The sequence below is a fragment of the Schistocerca cancellata genome, chromosome 1 (assembly GCF_023864275.1).
Source record: "Schistocerca cancellata isolate TAMUIC-IGC-003103 chromosome 1, iqSchCanc2.1, whole genome shotgun sequence".
NCBI classification, from domain to species: Eukaryota; Metazoa; Arthropoda; class Insecta; order Orthoptera; family Acrididae; genus Schistocerca; species Schistocerca cancellata.
This window is the reverse complement of record NC_064626.1, coordinates 119252462-119267412: the sequence shown is the minus strand read 5'-3', so window position 1 is coordinate 119267412 and position 14951 is coordinate 119252462.

The following is a 14951-nucleotide window of genomic DNA, read 5'->3' as shown; positions in this document are numbered from 1 at the left end:
CTTCAGCATTCTTCTGTAGCACCACATTTCGAAAGCTTCTATTCTCTTCTTGTCCAAACTATTTATCGTCCATGTTTCGCTTCCATACATGGCTACACTCCATACAAATACTTTCAGAAATGACTTCCTGACACTTAAATCTATACTCGATGTTAACAAATTTCTCTTCTTCAGAAACGCTTTCCTTGCCATTGCCAGTCTACATTTTATATCCTCTCTACTTCGACCATCATCAGTTATTTTGCTCCCCAAATAGCAAAACTCATTTACTACTTTAAGTGTCTCATTTCATAATCTAATACCCTCAACATCACCCGACTTAATTCGACTACATTCCATTATCCTCGTTTTGCTTTTGTTGATGTTCATCTTATATCCTCCTTTCAAGACACTGACCATTCCGTTCAAGTGCTCTTCCAAGTCCTTTGCTGTCTCTGACAGAATTACAATGTCATCGACGAACCTCAAAGTTTTTATTTCTTCTCCATGGATTTTAATACCTACTCTGAATTTTTCTTTTGTTTCCTTTACTGCTTGCTCAATATACAGATTGAACAACATTGGGGAGAGGCTACAACCCTGTCTTACTCCCTTCCCAACCACTGCTTCCCTTTCATGTCCCTCGACTCTTATAACTGCCATCTGGTTTCTGTACAAATTGTAAATAGCCTTTCGCTCCCTGTATTTTACCCCTGCCACCTTCAGAATTTGAAAGAGAGTATTCCAGTCAACATTGTCAAAAGCTTTCTCTAAGTCTACAAATGCTAGAAACGTAGGTTTGCCTTTCCTTAATCTTTCTTCTAAGCTAAGTCGTAACGTCAGTATTGCCTCACGTGTTCCAGTATTTCTACGGAATCCAAACTGATCTTCCCCGAGGTCGGCTTCTACTAGTTTTTCCATTCGTCTGTGAAGAATTCGTGTTAGTATTTTGCAGCTGTGGCTTATTAAACTGATTGTTCGGTAATTTTCACATCTGTCAACACCTGCTTTCTTTGGGATTGGAATGATTATATTCTTCTTGAAGTCTGAGGGTTTTCGCCTGTTTCATACATCTTGCTCACCAGATGGTAGAGTTTTGTCAGGACTGGCTCTCCCAAGGCCGTCAGTAATTCCAATGGAATGTTGTCTACTCCGGGGGCCTTGTTTCGACTCAGGTCTTTCAGTGCTCTGTCAAACTCTTCACGCAGTATCGTATCTCCCATTTCATCTTCATCTACATCCTCTTCCATTTCCATAATATTGTCCTCAAGTACATCGCCCTTGTATAGACCCTCTATGTACTCCTTCCACCTCTCTGCTTTCCCTTCTTTGCTTAGAACTGGGTTTCCATCTGAGCTCTTGATGTTCATACAAGTGGTTCTCTTATCTCCAAAGGTCTCTATAATTTTCCTGTAGGCAGTATCTATCTTACCCCTAGTGAGATAAGCCTCTACATCCTTACATTTGTCCTCTAGCCATCCCTGCTTAGCCATTTTGCACTTCCTGTCGATCTCATTTTTGAGACGTTTGTATTCCTTTTTGCCTGCTTCATTTACTGCATTTTTATATTTTCTCCTTTCATCGATTAAATTCAATATTACCCAAGGATTTCTACTAGCCCTCGTCTTTTTACCTACTTGATCGTCTGCTGCCTTCACTACTTCATCCCTCAAAGCTGCCCATTCTTCTTCTACTGTATTTCTTTCCCCCATTCCTGTCAATTGTTCCCTTATGCTCTTCCTGAAACTCTGTACAACCTCTGGTTCTTTCAGTTTATCCAGGTCCCATCTCCTTAAATTCCCACCTTTTTGCAGTTTCCTCAGTTTTAATCTACAGGTAATAACCAATAGATTGTGGTCAGAGTCCACATCTGCCCCTGGAAATGTCTTACAATTTAAAACCTGGTTCCTAAATCTCTGTCTTACCATTATATAATCTATCTGATACCTTTATATTCTATATTAATATAATATATTAATATATTCATGACATTACAGAGTGTAATAATAGTAACCTCAGACTTACTGCAGATGATGCAATTACCTGTTATGGAGATCTGTAATTCTGCAAAAATATTCATGCAAATATTGATAAGACTCCACAGCGGTGCAAAGACTGGCAACTCACTTTAAATGTTCAGAAAAACTGTGCACTGTACAAAACGAAAAATCGTAGGATCCTATCATTCTATTACCAATGAGTACCAACTGAAACCGGGAAATTCATAAAAATACCTGGGTGTAACAATTTACAGAGGTATGAAATGGACCGATCACTTAGTCTCAGTCGTAGGTAAAGCAGGTGGCAGACGACGGTTCATTGGTAGAATACTAGGAAAATCCAATTAGCGTACAAAGGGAATTTCACACTCGTGCGACCCATCCTGGAATACTGCTCAAGTGTGCAAAACCTGTGCCAAATAGAACTAAGGGTATATTTAACGAATACAAACAAGTGCAGCACGAATGGTCACAGATTGGTTTCAACTATGGGAAAGTGTCACTTACATTCTGAAAGAACTGAACTGGCACAAACATGAAGATAGATGTAAACTATCCCTTGAAAGTCTACTTAGAAAGTTTCTAGAACCAATTTTAAGGGATGAATCTAGGAATATAGTACAACCACCTATTGATCGTTCCAGTAAGGATCGCGAAGACAAAAATAAATGAATTACAGAGCACAAAGGAGCGTTCAAGTGTTCCATACCTGAATGGAACCTGAAAAAGGCTTAATGACTGATACAATGGGACGTGTCGTCTGCGATGCACTTCACAGTGGTTTCCAGAGTTTAGATGTAGATGTAGAACGTGCAGCTAGAAGGGTGGTCTACAATTATATTTCATCTACTCGGTTAAAAATATCATGCTGGCCATTTACATTGTTGTCACTCACGTCCGCATCACGGCACGTTGGTTCGCAGGTTGATTTATACTTAACTCTATATGCAATCCCTCTCTCGCTCACAAAACGCACCAACATAGACACGTGTTGTAATATAACACATGCAGAAATTCTGAGAGTAGGAGAAACTAACGAGGACGTTTGATTCCATGGGCTCCATGGTTACTCTCCGAGGGTTATGTGGCCATTTTGGCTGAGCAGGTACATCCCATGGAACAATATTTGTTCCCAAATGGTGATGCCGTATTCCAAGACGACAGGGCCTCAGTTGACACACGCCGCATCGTCCAGAACTGGTTTCGTGAGCACGAGGAAGAATTGTCGCATTTCCCCTGGACGACACAGTCACCAGATCCCAATATTACTGAGCCTTTGTTGCCTACTTTTGGAGAGAAGCGTGCGTGATTGCTATCCAATTTCGTGATCGTTATCTGTCTTGCCATTATTTTGCAGGAAGAATGGTATAAGACTCCCTTGAAAACCATACCGGACTTACGTTTATCCATTCCGTGACGACTGGAAGATACTTTGAATGCCAACGGGTTTCCTACCCGTATTAGGCATACAATCAGTTCTTTCCGAGTGATAAGTTACCCCAGAAAAATATTCCATACGACAACTGTGAGTGGAAATATACGGAATAAATTTATTGGGTTATTCGTTCATTTCCAAGCCTAGCAATTGTACGACGAACGAAAGTAGCTGAACTTAGCTGTTTGAGCAACTCAGTAATATGTTTCATCCAATTAAAGTTTTCATCAATATGTGCATACAAAAATTTAGAGTATTTAACCTTCTATACTATAACCTTTTCATGTGTTACACCTGCTTATAGTACAGAAATGGATAGACCGTATTTTCCGAAAATTTAAGGAGACACCGTTTTCAGAGAACCGTTTAATAGTTCTTTGAAAAACATCAATAACAATTCCATCTGTTGCCTTCTTTCTAATGGGATAATATTGTCTGTAGAAAGTACCAATCCTCCTCGATGAATATTAAGTGGCAAGTCATTTGCATACAGATGTTTCACGATTCATGCTACGCACTTCTAGAGATTGTAGAGGGGACGTAGTAGACCAATTTTTACATAGGAACCCATGTTCGTAAATGTCATCGAAAGACGCTACGGAGTGTCAAAGTTATAAGCACCGGTATCTGTAAATCTATACAGGCTGATTCCGAGATGATGTTACAAATTTTCAAGGATGATAGAGAGCGGTAAATATGCCAATTTCAGGTATGGTTCCCTTTACCGTAAACGAACGAGTCGAAAGTTAAAGGCGAAAAGCGTTCTAAAACCTCTGACAGTGCAATACATCTACCGGTACTGTTGTAGCTGAGATTGTAGGGTAGGCAACTAGTGTGGACCAAAACAAGAACAAATGTTTAGTGAACATTGGGCTCTACATCGTACATCATAAGAGCTCCGAGCACTTGTTCAATAGCGGAGATTTGTTTCACACTAGCGAAGAAGAACGAGTCCCCATAGCTCCTCAGGTATGCATTTTAAAGCTCTTGTTTACTACACTTTTTTTTCTTTTTTTGGTCCATGCTACCACCTCTGAATGTTGTATCCTACGGTCTTAGTAACAACAGTAGCGATACAACCGGTACACGCATATTCAGAAAAAAAAACAGAACACCTTCAACAACTAGAGACAGGACATTCATATTCACAGGACATGTACATTAGTATGTTCTGCAGAAATGATTAGCATTGGAACCAAGTCGGCCCTGCAGGTTTAAGATCAACATCGATATCGCGGCGCAACACTAACTACCGGTAAAATATGCATGCGGCCCTCGTTGTCGCTATAAACCGAAGGTAATGGATCAGTGTGACTTCAGCAGACGTACAGGATGTCTCGCAGACGTAAGCGCGGGCCGTACCGCCAAATCAATAATGAGTTTGCAGGAGGTCGCATTATTGGCATGAGAGAATGCGATTCACCCATCTGGGAAATTGCTGCTCGCGTGGGACGAAGTGTTTCGCCAGTGCAACGGGTGTGTGCAGAATGGTTCACGGAACAGAACGACAGGGTCATCTCACACCATCCAGACATCCCCCCCCCCCCCCCCCGAGAAGATCGACAACTCATCCGATTGGCATTGCAGGACAGATCTGCGTCCTCCTCGGCTCTCGCGCAACAGTGGAACACCGTACACACATCGTACACTATCAGGGCTAACACGGCATGCGTTACGTGTGAAACGTCCCCTTTGAGCAACTTATACAAGACTGTGCTTAAACTGACACACTCTTTTTAGCGCAACGCAATCTGACTATCAAAGATCCCTGCAAAAGAATGACCCTGAGTAACTTTAACCTATACCTTTCAGAAATCACTTACCTCACAAAAATCTTCGTTACTGGAACTACTGCAATACAGCGAGCGCCACTACTGCCAGCTAAATAAAAGATTCAAACTACTGAAGGCACTAACTACTGATGGGGATAGTTATCAAATGAAAGATTTTAGTAGAGAACAAACAATGTACTGTATTTACCTTAATAGTCATAATATATATAGCAGTTCATGACAAATTACAAAGCTTCGCCATCTCTCTCCCCACATTCACCACTGCTGGCGGCTCACCTCCAACTGTGCAACGCTACGCGCTGTTCACATCCAGCTGCCGCTGCCTAACACTACAATGGCAGACAACAATGCAAACTAGCCACAGACTGCACACAGCACAGCCAGTGATTTTCATACAGAGCGCTACGTAACGTTGCCAATAAGAAAATATAAACAGCCTACTTACATAGCCCCCACGCTCCCCACAAAAAATTTTACAAAATATTTTTGGGCAGTGGCCAATAATGATTTGAAAAAATTTTTCGTAATTACAATAACAAAGATATCAAATGCACACACTTATTTGTACAATGTTGGTCAAAAGCTAAAATTTTCTCACAGTCCATAAAGACAGTCCTGATCATTCATCACAGTAAAACTGCCGTTTCTTTTATCAAAGTCTGAGCAGTAAAAGACAATGCACACGGAAGTAGTGGATTTCCATGCAGTCTTGAAGAAGTACTGTTGTCCTTCCAACTGAAAGACAGTGCTGACTCTTGACATGCTGACAGGTAATGGGCCACAACAGAGCAAACCCACAGCAGAGTCATTCGACGGTTTGAAGAAGATTGGTAGGTAGGTCATAACAGAGCAGACCCACTGCAGTCCTTGTAGAAATAATGGTATTGGTGAGTCAGCAAAGGTGTAGACCCACTGCAGTCCTTGTAGAGATAATGGTATTGGTGGGTCATCAAAGATGCAGACCCACTGTAGTCCTGGTAGAGATGGCCAGCAGCCATCTGTTGTGACTGTGCAAGTGCACAATCACCATTGAAGAGTCTTGCGGATAATATAGCAAGTTCATAACCACCACTTGTGCACTCACAAACTTTTTGGAGTTGTCCTTAGAACCAGCAATGCTGTTATCCAGTCCCTTGTTGAATTAGTAACACACATGCAAACACTAACAGTCCCAACTTCTCACATATTGTCCGTATACTATGACCAACAGAAACGTGTGCAGTGAAATGGAACTTACAAGTTACTTAATTTGATTAACTGGTGTCAATTACAATATTATAACATGAGAATACAATTACAAAGGTACAAAATACATCATTAAAGAACATAAGAATTCAGATAACATTTTTAGTACAGGCTTTACAAAAGAATAGAAATAAACATAAACATCAGTGTTACAGGAATTATGACATGAGTACAAAAATAAAAGATCAGAATCACTTTCGAAACATCAACTTCACACATGAGCATTAAAACAAAACAGAATAAATAATGTTTAAGCATATTTATAAGGTAAATAACATATTATTAATGCCAGTTATATTTGAGGATAACAGTATTCCTCATCATAGTGAATGTAGCTTAATATTAAAAGAAGAAAAAATTCTATGAAACTACACAGAGACAGGAAGAAAACAAATACACAAGGGTACACAAACACATAGTGTGATAACACAAAAGGAAAGGACAGGGTTTGTTTTACTGCAGTATTTTGCATGGAGATCTCCCTTCGTTCATCATTATTCCCAAAAGTCCTATCTATGCCTGCTTTCTGTATTCTGTTCACATCCTCTGTCAAAAATACTTTTTCTCCACTGTACAGTATCCTTTTTTTTTTTTTTTTTGCCCAAACCATTTTCATATAGCTTCTCAATACATTTCTTCCAAGTCATCATAGTTATTTTCTTATATAGTCTACCCCTCTTAAGCTAACTTAAATCTACTGAGCTCAGATATATATACCAAGGGACGAGGCAATGCAGCATCACATAAAACAATTAATATAAACAGCAATGAAAAAAAACGCAGATTTTCGAAGCAAGCAGCATTAAGAAATTAGCAAAGCAATTGTAATATTACAACTAATCTAAGGCAATGTGCAGCAAACAATAAAAATAAATCATTAGTAAAACTGGCTTAACAGAATAATACAAAGTCAAATTCAATAACACTATGCCTGGCAAACAGCAGCAACTTATACCTAAACATGACATAGCTCAAGCAGAAAAAATATTACAGTAAAAACAACAATGCAGATAAGGGAAATGTATATTCACATCTTAATGTCTATGTAATTAAAGTGGTGCACCACAACAACTTATTGTAAAAAAAATATTACCATGTACTAGAAAAGAAAATTATGTGTCCAGTTACTGTTACTAGTCCCTTCTTATTGTTCTTTCCTTTCCAAGTGCTCCTTTTTTTAAAGAATGTGGATTACAAAATTATCATTTAATAGATCTGTTGACAGAAAGTGTTCACATTAGCAAATGCATCTAAGTTTATTTTATAAAACTAATGCTGTAACACAGCTGGAAAACAGGTATCAAATGAAATAAGCAATTACGCAAACCAAAGCATAAAAATATCATTCAATAGTCATGTGACATTTCATAAGTTAGTATTTTCCTGATTGGCCTTTGTGGACAGATTGGCGCTAACTGCAACTTCGGGAGCTGCTGGAAGAGAAAGAGACACTCTTGGTTTGTTGGTGGATGGTTCAGGACGTGATAGCGCTTGGAGTTGTCCGACTGCTGAAGAGCGAGATTTTGATTCTCCACTAGAACCACGGTTCTCCGACTAACCGCCACAGAAGATTGGTATGCGCAGGAGAATGGTTCACTAGATGGGTTTAATGTTGTTTAGGTAGCATACTGTTGTCACAGCTCCGCTAAACCTGATTCTTGCCTTAGCAACATTTGTTGTGGTATTCAATCGACCATTGCAGTTTCTAAATCGTTGGCCTGTATAGGATTAATAATTTAATGTGCAGCTAAGATACAGTATGTAAATAGGCTGTTTATATTTTCTTATTGGCAACGTTACGTAGCGCTCTGTATGAAAATCACTGGCTGTGCTGTGTGCAGCCTGTGGCTAGTTTGCATTGTTGTCTGCCATTGTAGTGTTGGGCAGCGGCAGCTGGATGTGAACAGCGCGTAGCGTTGCGCAGTGGGAGGTGAGCCGCCAGCAGTGGTGGATGTGAGGAGAGAGAGGGCGGAGTTTTGTAATTTGTCATGAACTGCTATATATATATTATGACTATTAAGGTAAATACATTGTTTGTTCTCTATTAATATCTTTCATTTGCTAACTATCCCTATCAGTGGTTAGTGCCTTCCGTTGTTTGAATCTTTTATTTAGCTGGCAATAGTGGCGCTCGCTGTATTGCAGTAGTTCGAGTAATGAAGATTTTTGTGAGGTAAGTGATTTCTGAAAGGTATAGTTTAATGTTAGTCAGGGCCATTCTTTTGCAGGGATCTTTGAGAGTCAGATTGCGTTGCGCCTGGCAGGGTCGCCATATGAAACGTCCCCTTTGAGAAACTTATACAAGACTGTGCTTAAACTGACACACAATGTTTTTAGCGCAACGCAATCTGACTATCAAAGATCCCTGCAAAAGAATGACCCTGAGTAACTTTAACCTATACCTTTCAGAAATCACTTACCTCACAAAAATCTTCGTTACTGGAAGTACTGCAATACAGCGAGCGCCACTACTGCCAGCTAAATAAAAGATTCAAACTACTGAAGGCACTAACTACTGATAGGGATAGTTATCAAATGAAAGATTTTAGTAGAGAACAAACAATGTATTTACCTTAATAGTCATAATATATATATAGCAGTTCATGACAAATTACAAAACTTCGCCATCTCTCTCCCCACATTCACCACTGCTGGCGGCTCACCTCCAACTGTGCAACGCTACGCGCTGTTCACATCCAGCTGCCGCTGCCTAACACTACAATGGCAGACAACAATGCAAACTAGCCACAGACTGCACACAGCACAGCCAGTGATTTTCATACAGAGCGCTACGTAACATTGCCAATAAGAAAATATAAACAGCCTACTTACACGTGCGCGTCGTCTACTTCTCCGTCTACCTTTGACGACTGTGCAGAAACATACTAGACGGCAATGATGTATGTAACGACGTCACTGGGGACAGGAATGACATCAGATAGTGTTTTCGGCCGAATCCAGGTTCTGTTTGTTTGTAGATGATGGTTAGATTTTGGTTCGCCGCAGACAGGGGGAGCGGCTTGACAGTAACTGCATTCACGCAAGACACACACAGCCAGCTTTATGCCTTATGGTGTAAGAAGCTATTGGATACAATCACATATCAAAGTCGGTGCGTGTGTAGGGCACTGTGACCAGTGTGACCTACGTAAATGACATCCTGCGACTAGTAATCACACCCTTCCCGCATAACAGCCCAGACGACATTTTTCGGCAAAACAATGTACGACTACATGTTGCAGCGCGAACACTGGCCTTCGTGGTGTCACAGGATGTCAGCCTTTTACCCTAGCCCGCCACATAACCAGATTTGTCACCAATTGAAAATGTGTGGGATATGGCGAAACGGTGGGCGCAGCGTCGTGACCTACTGTCGACCATCACAAATGAACTTTGGAACTGTTGAATGCAGCATGGATGGCTACACCACAGGACGCCATTCGCGCCTTATACGCATCGATGCCATCGCGCACGGAACAAGTTATCAGGCCCATGGCGCACTCTATGCCTACTGGGCAAAGGACACATCCTGAACCTAGATGACTGAAACGGTAATCATTTCTGCAGAACATACTAACGTAAATGTTCTGTAAATACGAAAGTCCTATCTCTAGTCGTCAAAGGTGTTCCGTTTTTTTTCCGAACTTGAGGTTATTTCACTGTCATAGATATGAGAATCCTTTTCGCTTGTAACTTTCGACTCGTTAGTTTTCGAACCAGAGATTTTTACCTCACGTTGATACATTTATACGCCTTCATCATCCCTGAAATTTTGTAACAACATCACGGAACCACCCTGCATATACATGCATTTACAGGCGCCGGCGCCTATAATTATGACGCTCTGGAGCGTCGTCGGATGATGTTTACGAATACGGGTTCCTATGAAAAAGTTGATCTACTATGTCCTGTCTAAACCTCGAGAAGTGTGAATTGAGGAATATCCTATATACACTAACTGACAAAAACGTGAAGCACTCAGACGATGTGGTTGGATATCAATATACACTATGTGATCAAAAGTACCCGGACACCCCCAAAAACATACGTTTTTCATATTAGGTGCATTGCGCTGCCACCTGCTGCCAGGTACTCCATTTTTGCGACCTCAGTAGTCATTATATATCGTGAGAGAGCAGAATGGGGCCCTGCACGGAACTCACGGACTTCGAATGTGGTCATGTGATTGGGTGTACTTGTGTCATACGTCTGTATGCGAGATTTCCACACTCCTAAACATCCCTAGGTCCACTGTTTCCGATGTGATAGTGAAGTGGAAACGTGAAGGGACTCGTGCAGCACAAAAGCCTACAGGCCGACCTCATCTGTTGACTGACGGATACCGCTGACAGTTAGAGAGGGTCGTAATGTGTAATAGGCAGACCTATCCAGACCATCACACAGGAATTCCAAACTGCATCAAGATCCCCTGCAAGTACTATGAGAGTTAGGCGGAAGGTGAGAAAACTTGGATTTCATGGTCGAGCGACTGCTCATAAGCCACACATCACGCCTGTAAATGTCAAACGACCCCTCGCTTGGTGTAAGGAGCGTAAACATTGGACTATTGATCAGTGGAAAAACGTTGTGTGGAGTGACGAATCACGGTACACAATGTGGCGATCCGATGGCAGGGTGTGGGTATGGCGAATGCCCAGTGAACGTCATCTCCCAGCATGTGTAGTCCCAACAGTAAAATTTGGAGGCGGTCGTGTTATGGTTTTTTTCATGGAGGGGGGCTTGCACCCCATGCTGATTTGCGTGGCACTATCGAAGCACAGGCCTACATTGATGTTTTAAGTACCATCTTGCTTCCCACTGTTGAACAGCAATTGAGGGATGGCGATTGCATCTTTCAACACGATGGATCACCTGTTCATAATGCACGGCCTGTGGCTTAGTGGTTACACAACAATAACATCCCTGAAATGGACTGGCCTTCACAGGGTCCTGACCTGAATCCTATAGAACACCTTTGGGATGTTTTGGAACGCCGACTTCATTCCAGGCCTCAGCGACCGACGTCGATATCTCTCCTCAGTGCTGCAGTCCGTGAAGAATGGGCTGCCATTCTCCAAGAAACCACCCAGCACCGGATTGAACGTATGCTAGCGAGAGTGGAAGCTTTTATCAAGGCTAAGGTTGGGCCAGCACCATACCGTATTTCAGCATTACCAATGGAGGGCGCCACGAACTTGTAAGTCATTTTCAGCCGGGTGTCCGGATACTTTTGATCACATAGTGTACACTGAAGCGCCAAGCAAACTGGTCTGGGCATGCGCATTCAAATACAGATATATATAAACAGGCAAAATACGGCGCTGTGACTGTATAAGACAACAAGTGTCTGGCGCAGTTGTTAGATCGGTTACTGCCGCTAGAATGGCAGGATATGAAGGTTTAAGGAAGTTTGAACGTTGTGTTATAGTCGGTGGACGAGCGATGGGACCCAGCATCTCCGAGGTAGCAATGAAGTGGGGATTTTCCCGTACGATCATTTTACGAGTGTAGCGTGAATATTAGGAATCCGGTGAAACATCAAATCTCCGACATCGCTGCGGCCGGAGAAGGATCTGCAAGAACGGGACCAACGACGACTGAAGAGAATTGTTCAACGTGACAGAAGTACAACCCTTTCGAAAATTGCTGCAGATTTCAGTGCTGGGCCTTCAACAAGTGCCAGGGTGCGAACCATTCAACGAAACATGATTGGTATGGGCTTTCGGAGCCGAAGGCCCACTCATATATCTTTGATGACTGCACGTCACAAAGCTTTAAGCCTCGTCTGGGCCCTACAACACCGACGTTGGACTGTTGATGATTGGAAACATGTTGCCTGATCTGACGAGTCTCGTTTCAAATTGTATTTAGCAGATGGACGTGTACGGGTATGGAGACAACCTCGTGAATCCATGGGCACTGCATGTCAGCTGGGGACTATTCAAGCTGGTGGAGGCTCTGTAATGGTGTCGATTGTGTGCAGCTGGAGTGATATGGGACCCCTGATACCTCTAGATACGACTCTGACAGATGACACGTACGTAAACATCCTGTCTGATCACCTGCGTCCATTCTTGTCCATTGTGCAGTCCGACGGACTTGGACAATTGCAGCAGGACAATGTGACACCCCACACGTCCAGAATTGCTACAGAATGGCTCCAGGAGCACTGTTCCGATATAAACACTTCTGCTGGCCACCAAACTCCCCAGACATGAACATTATTGAGCATACGTTGGATGCCTTGCAATGTGCTGTTCAGAAGAGATCTCCACCCCCTCGTACTCTAACGGATTTACGGACAGCCCTGCAGGACTCAAAGTGTCGGTTCCTTCCAGAAAAGGACGATCGCCGTGTTGTATGGCAGACACATCGTAACCCTTTCACGTCTGTGCCTCCTACCATTCGAGAACAAGTAAAGGACTCCCTGCAACATGCTGGGTCATCATGCACCGTGGACTATTAGCAGCCGGACAAGGGTGTTACGTAGGATGCTGTTGACACCACAACACAAATGGAAGCATTTGATGAGGTGTCGTGACCGGGAAACATGGGCTGCTGATGAACGACGTCGCATTGTGTTCAGCGATGGATCGCGGTTCTGCATTACCCCTGCTGAGAATCGTGGGCGAGAATGGGAGAATCTGTGACGAAGTCTTTCATTGTTTTGGAGAGACACAGTAGTGTTAGCCCTGGAGACATGGTACTACTTCAGGTCACGGCTGCTAGTGGTTGAGGGAACTCTGACAACACAACGATACGTAAAGGACATCCTGCGTCCTCGTGCGACGGTATTGTAATGTCATATTCCAAAAGGACAATGCTTGTCCACTCATGTCTCAGTTAACGGTCTGCGTGTTGTTGAGGTACTCCGTGGCCTGCAACATCCCCATATCTGTTCTCGATACAACAAGTGTAAGATCACATCGGATGTCAACTCCATCCCATTACCAGTATCCACGATATCAAGACCAGTTACAACAGTTGTGAGTCCCCAGCTCCCAATCGAATTAGTGCATGCAGTGCCAGATAGGATGCGCCGTCATACTTCCAAGATGGTTCACATTGCCAAGTTATGTTTAAATTTGACTAGATTTTGTAATAACTGAAGTAATATTACATACCGCCCCAAACAGCGAAATTTCATTTCATTTCCGTCTCCCGTTTCGTTGTGCTTCACTTTTCTTTGTGAATAGGAGCAGGGCCAAAACAGGACCTTATGGAACTCCTTTAGTTATTACTTACTAGTCACTAAAATTTTCTCTCCTTCCAACATTGTTTGACTTTTCAGCACAAATTTTTTCAGGCCGCTTATTAAATACGACTAAAGCTCGTTGTTAGTAAAGCCATCAACTCCAAAACATTTTTAAGGAAAATGGACGATAATTATTTAAGACTTTCTTGTCACCTTTCTTACAAATTTATTTAACAATGGCAATTTTAATTCCTCTGGGAAAATTTCGTGTGCCAGTGACGCATTACATGTATCAGAAAAGACATTACTTGTTAAGTTAGAACAAATCTTAAGAACTCTGTTTGAATAAACACCATAAAATATTTTGTTTTCGAAAACTTCTTAATTTCTTTAGTTGCATTGAAGAATGTTCGTACTACTTCTAGTCGCCTGAAGTCTAATGGAATAATATTTTTAGTGCATTCTCTTGTTTCCTCAGTTGAGTCATTAATCCTATTTTTGCTGTAACATTTACAAAGCAGTTGTTAGAATTGCTCGGAAGTTGTGGATTGTCAGTAACAACTTTGGCGTTCAATTTAATTGTGATATTTTGTGCACTGACTGGCTGTCTGACTCCCGTTACACCGGGCTTTAATACTATTATCTGTATTATTAAATTATGTCTTGATCTGCATGTTTCTGGACTTCAAAATATTACAGTATCATTTGTAAACTGGAAATTACGTTGACTCTTGTCTTCATCTGGCCTTTATATAAATTTGCCTTTTTCTCTTAGATCACATTTTAATTACTTTAGTTATCCGTGGTTAACTCGTTTTGTTAAGGGAAAGCTGTTCTTTATTGTTGACATAAACTTACTGTTGAAGACACTGTATTTCACATTGGTATCTCTTTCCAAATGTACCTCATATTGTACGACCTCTTTTAACTTATTCTTAAGACAATGCATCGAGGTATCATGACTAAGGCTCACTGTTTTGTAGGAACATGCCTCAGAGCCGTAACGTGTTTCAATGTTTATTTCAAATAATTATATATATGATCAGATAGACTGTGAACGATTTATTTACACATTAACTGTTTCAGCATGAGAAATGTCTATAATGCTATCAATCAGGTTCCTGCAATATTCCTCCACATGCACTGGAAAATTAACTACTGAAATCAGATTGAAAGGGCCAAAGGATGAAACCAGTGGATTCTTCTTGTCAGAAGCTTTTAATAAATCTGCACTGAAATCACCACTACCTACTAGCTGTTTCTTCTTGTTTGACAGGTGTATCTCGAGTTTTTGTTGCTGCTAC